The following is a 6,298-nucleotide window of genomic DNA, read 5'->3' as shown; positions in this document are numbered from 1 at the left end:
GCAATTTGAGTTTAGCTAATGTCATCATTTTTAAACCATACATACATAAATAAGGGTGTATTAAGTCATATTGCAACCTTATACCTTAATTTAAAAACTTGATTATAAAATTAGTCATGCTTATGTTTTTTAAAAGTGTTTTCAAAAATGAAAAATGATTTTACTTTTTAAAAAATGCTTCACTTTAATTCTTTAAGTTAAAAAAACAGAATGTAACCTGAGATCCTAAAATTCCTTGTTTGTTTATTTTAATTTTTAAAACAAATTAAGGAGAGGGGACATTAGTACAGATTTTGTCTTCAAAGTTTCCTTTAGAAAATGCCAACAACTTAAATATTTAAAAAGTGATTAACTACTTGCAAAGAGACTAAAAACAATATCTTAAGTATGTGGGTCCCCAAACATACATATTTCTGATTTAGACTTTTAAACTGTCAATACCAGAGAGACAACGCCATTGATGGGGACCTGGCACTAGTCTTTCCAGTTAATTTTTTCCTTGGAGAATGGTTTTGGGCGACAGAGTGGCGTCCGGCTTCCCAGGTTGTTGCACTGACAAACTGCAGTGGTGGCAAAGTCAAGGAGTCTGACAAAATCTCATTAATCATTTTAAATTAAATCCAACCTTCCTGTCCAACCATGCCAGGAAGAAAGCCTTTAAATTTTTTTTTAACAAATAAAAATTTCCTCAGTAAAGATTTGGTATCTTTCTCTTGTTGGTCTTTAATTCGATAAGACAAAAATAAAATAAAACAATGTATTTTTTTTAAGCTTGAAAACAAAACATTTGTCCAGATAATGATTTAACAGGTCAACTAAGTGTCTTTTTAAAATAAATTTTGAATAAAAATACATGGAAACATTCTGAAGGGAAACCCTACAAGGTAAATTAGGAACATTGTTTATGTTCTGAATAGTTTGATGAATTTATTTTCTTCTATCTAAAATATATGACCCTTAATAAGATTTTAAAGAGGAAATAGACAAAAAATCCACTATCTATAATATTTTGGTATATTTTATGCCAGTCTCTTCTTTCTATTCACAGATTTTTGCTTTTATATAGTAATTGTAATTTGTGTGTATATATGTGTACAATATACACACATGTACAATTTTATATACTTTATAATATCTATAAGTATTTCCCCATATTATTCATAAATATCATTGCATCATAGTAATACATCATGAGGATGTATTTTGATCTTCTCAACCAGTGCTTAGCGCAGTGTCTGGTACATAGAATGTACTCAAATATTTGCTGGGTATTTGTTAGAATTTCAGTGTTTTCATCTCTTTTTTCTTTTAAAAACAATGATGTAATTAAAGTTGTGCATATTGCCTTTTCCCAATTTGGAATTATTTCCTTAAGATGACTTCCTTGAAGAAGACACATTCATTCATGAATACTTGACAAGAAACTGTAGGCAATAGTGTTATTAATAGCAATATTTAGGAAAAAGTTCACTTTTGACACAGGAAAGCAGGTTTTAATTTGAATAAACAAGTTGTTATTTTAAATATTCAAGCCTATGAATAAGCTTACTCTAATTGAGCACAATACTCATAATATTGTCAAAAACTTAGACCAATTAAAAGAAATAACAAGATCAATGACAAACTCAATGTTTTTCTTTTTTTTTTTTTTTTAAAGGTCACCAACACAAAATCTGCATGAAAAAAAGGAGGCAGGCAATCTTAAAGTAGCAGTAATTCATTCAGATAGTTCAAATTACTTCTGGAGAGGTAAATTTATGTCTAGAATACTACACAGTTGAATCTTAATATTTTTAAAAAGTTAGCTAATATACTTTGATTCATAAATTGTGAAAGGTCTGGATGTATTTTTTTTAAAATGGAAATAGTAAAGCCATCCTTCTATGTGATTATATAGAAACTAAACCAGAGCAAAAATGATTCAACTGGATTTATCGAGAAACTACTCTGGGCTAACATCCGTGTCAGGTACTGAGTGAGATACAAGAACAAAATTTCCACCTGCAAGAATGAAGAAAGTTGTCCTGAATGGAAAAAAATCTAACAGGACTTGGAAGGACAAATAACATTCAACAAGTAAATATGAAGAAAGGTTAATAGCTTTCCAGAAGAGAAACACAGTGCAAATGAATGGAAGTATGAAAATAGAGATTTTTATGAAAATACAAATTCATCAAGATTAGAGAGTTCTAATTTTAAAAGAATGTATTCAGTAAAAACCCTATTGATGACAAATTTGGAGGGAATTCTAAAAGTTAAGCGTTTTTGTTCTTTCCTCTCTTCTTCCTTTTCATTTTCTTTTTCCTTCCTTCTTTCTTCTTCCTTCCTTCCTCTTTCTTTCTCCTTCAAATTACAACCTGCATCTTAGAAAACATAATGAGTGACTGTGTATAGGAAGGATTCACCAGCAGCACCCAGTTGCTATGGTATGTTATGGGTTTGAAACAACAGTGCTTACTGGGGAAGAAAAGTATAGAAAGGCCTAAGTTGCAATGGATCATAGCACTTTTGTGAGTTTCAGCAGAGCTCAAATTACCATTGAGTAAAGGAGTATTTGTCTACTGAGAGTGTAAAGGCTATTAGCAATACTGTGATTTTCTAGCCTCACAGAACTCAGCCCCAGGTGGAAAAGGCGGACTCAAGAAGGTGAGTGTATATGGAAAAAAACCACTTCCTTGGTCTGCAGCAATGTAAAGCTCAGCATCCTTCTTGAAACTCTTCTTCCTTAGCTCTTGGAATACCATTAGTCTCTGGTCCTTGTACAGTTTTGATGAATCTTGTTTTTCTGACTCTTCTCTACCCAAAGCTAAAATGCTGTGTTTCTCAATTGTTTTTCACTCGATACTGCCTTGAGAATTTATCTTTTCCTATGCCTCACTTGTATAACATATGTTAAATACTAATATAAGCCAGCCCCAATTTACATATCCAGCTCTCATTAAAAAAAAAAATTCTATTTCCTAGCTGTAGTCAATTAATGTCCTTTTAACACTTACAAGTTACCAAAATTGGGATCATTACCTTTTCCATTTTACTCCACTGGGTGCTTCTCCTAGTAGCTACCTTTGATAATAGGAAAACCAGACCCTTGTATTAGAAACCTTTCTCAAAAATCACCAAATCCTATCAATTTCTAGGGTTTAAAAAACCCATTCCTCCTTTCTAAGCCATCTGCCATTTCCCTAGTTCAGTTCTCACAGTAAGAACATAGCAGGCTGGGAGCAATTGTTGACCCTAAGAAGATCACATTTGATGAAGAAGCTGGATATGTAGAAAATTACAGTATAATTATTATAATAAAGATATGCACAAAGTGCTATGCTTTGCAGAGAAAGAAACAATTAACATGACTGGTATGTCTGATAGACAGTCTTTGAATGCTTTGATAAATTACATTTGACGTGGATCTTGGATGATTAGCAGGGGAACTTTAGCTACAGATGGGGAAAAAAGGGTATCAGAGAAAGAAAGCAAGCCTATAAAAGGCAAAGAAAGACCAGACCACAGTTGAGGAATGTGGTTGAACATGAAGCTTTAAAGGTAAGGTGAGGCAAGATTGTGAAAGGTTTTATATTCCATGCCAAGGAGGCTACACTTATTTTGCAGGATAGAGGAAGACACTGAAAGACTTTAAATAGGTAAGTGTCATCAGGAGATTTGTGTTTAAGAACAGTAACATTGACACATCTGAAAGAAAATGCAATCATTCTCAACTTCAGGTGATTTGTCTCCCCAGTAGGCACTTGGAAAAGTGGGAATATTATCTGCATGTCATAATGACTAGGGCATGCTACTGGTATTTAGTAGGCAAAATCTAGGCATGTTTATGTCATATACTGCATGGAATAGTCTCTCATGAAAGAATATCCTTTCCCCAAAGGCAGTAGGACACTGACTAGGAAACACTGAATTGCTAATTTGGTAAACATTTACTAAATATTTTCATAGATGGAACATGTTAAAAATTTCTACTCACCTAGTTTTAAAAATAACCAGGAACAAATCCCTACTCAGAAATCACAGGAAGCAGTAAAAAGACTACTACCCAATTGGAGAGGGTTCCACTTCAAGTGATGGTCAAGAAGTTCTTTCACACCACCTGCCAACATATGAAATTACAAACCTTGGACAAAATTTTTAAAAATGAACTAGTCGAAAGTAATAGAAAACAACCAAAAGCAGGCTGATCCTACAGAGGAGTGAATATTTAGAAGAAATAGCATTGGGTGAGTTTCCTATTTTTATAGCTCTTAGCCTGAGGGTACTCCTCACTCTGCATCATGTGGAGACTATAGTTGTACTGACTTGAAGAACCCTAGGACAGAGCTTGGGGTAATGGCAGCTGCTGGAAAATGCAGAGAGAAGTCCTGATAAGAAAAGGACCACAGAGAGAGCCCTAAATTCTGTGTATGACTGCCAAAACTGGCTGGTTTCCCAAGCATGCAAGTACAGAAGAGATTTCAACTACAATAGCCAGGTTAAAAAGCTGAACTAAAATTTGAGTTGCCACGAACTCTAGGGGAACCAGAGTTTGCGGCTGGGAGTTTGGCCAAGCTAACTAGCTGCTTTTTTTTTTTTTTTTTTTAAAAAAAGAAGGTTTTGGAGAAACAAATAAAAATCCAGGGTTTCTGCAACATTTTACTTACCATGTCCCAGCCACAATCTAAATTATTCAACATATGAAGAAACAGGAAAATGTAACCCATTCTTGAAAGAAAAGAAAATTAGAGAGGACTGACAATGAAATGATCCAGAATATTGAAATGAATATTGAATATATTAATTCAATATATTAAAACAAGAATTTTGAAAATTGAACATAGAAATACTCAATACTGAAATATTTAGTATTAAAATATTAAATGTTAAAATAGACAAGTATTTAATATTGAAATAGAATACTGAAATGAGCCATCAAGTATCTTAAAGTAGCTACTATAACTATGCTAAAAGGGTGTAAGGAAAAATACACTTGCAGTGAATGAAAAGATAATCTCAGCACAGAAATATAAATTATAAAAACTAAGTAGAATTTCTAGAACTAAAACACACAATAATTACATAAAAGTTCATTGAATGGGTTTAAAAGAAAATGAGCACAGAAGAGTCAGTAAGTTGGACTATATAGATCAAGTGAAAAAATCCAATTGAAGAAAAAAGAGAAAAAAAAGGAAGAAAAAACAAGAGCTTCAAAACCTGTGAGACAATATCAAAAGGTCTAGCATATTCGTAAATGCAGTCCCAGGAGGAGAAGAGAAAATGAGGTCGAAAAAAAATATTTGATGAAATAAAGCACTCAGAGGAAAATTACATTTCTTCACAGGGGAAAAACTATTTGAACATTCCTCTTCTCATTGGAAACAATGGAGGTCAGGAAACTGGAACAACATCCTTAAAATGGCAAACGTGGGGTCGGGGGAAGTTAATCTAGAATTATGTATTCAGCAAAAATATTCCTCAGGAAGGAAAACAAAATAAAGACATTTTCAGATTTTAAAATTTGTCATACTTAATTTCCAGCAGATATGAACTACAGATGTTAAAGTTTTTCAGTTTGAAAGGAACGATGGTACAAGGAAACTTGGATTTTTCAGGAAGAAATAAGAGCATCAGAAATGATAATTTAGGTAAATATAAAAAAGCATTTTTTAAAAATTTAAAATATGTATCTGTTCAAAGAAAATTATAACATATTGTTGAGTTTATAACATGTACTATATGTAATACATTTAATAAGATAATGGATGAGGTGATAGGGTAAAGAGGCTTCTATGGTTGTAAGTTTTTTATATTTCATGTCATATAGTACAATATTATCTGTAAATAGGCTGTAAAGTTGTGTATTTTGAACAGGGTTGGGTATGCCCAGGTATACATGCATTTGTGGAGACTCATTGACTAGTACACATAAATTTTACCTCAAACAAAAAAGCTGACCCGGCACAGTGGCTCACGCCTGTAATCCCAGCACTTTGGGAGGCTGAGGTGGGTGGAACACGAGGTCAGGAGATCGAGACCGTCCTGGTTAAGCAAGAAATGTGGTCTTGCTATGTTGCCCAGGCTGGTCTGAAACTCCCGGGCTCAAGCAATCTTCCCACCTTGGCCTCCCAAAGTGCTGGGATTACAGGCATGCGTCACTGTGCCTGGCCTGGTTAACGGTGAAACCCCATCTCTACTAATAATACAAAAAATTAGCTGGGCGTGGTGTAGTCCTGTAGTCCTGCGTGTGCCTGTAGTCCCAGCTACTTGGGAGACTGAGGCAGGAGAATCACTTGAACCTGGGAGGTGGAGGTTGCAG

This window comes from Macaca nemestrina, chromosome 3 (genome assembly GCF_043159975.1).
Source record: "Macaca nemestrina isolate mMacNem1 chromosome 3, mMacNem.hap1, whole genome shotgun sequence".
NCBI lineage: Eukaryota > Metazoa > Chordata > Mammalia > Primates > Cercopithecidae > Macaca > Macaca nemestrina.
This window is presented reverse-complemented; position numbering follows the sequence as displayed.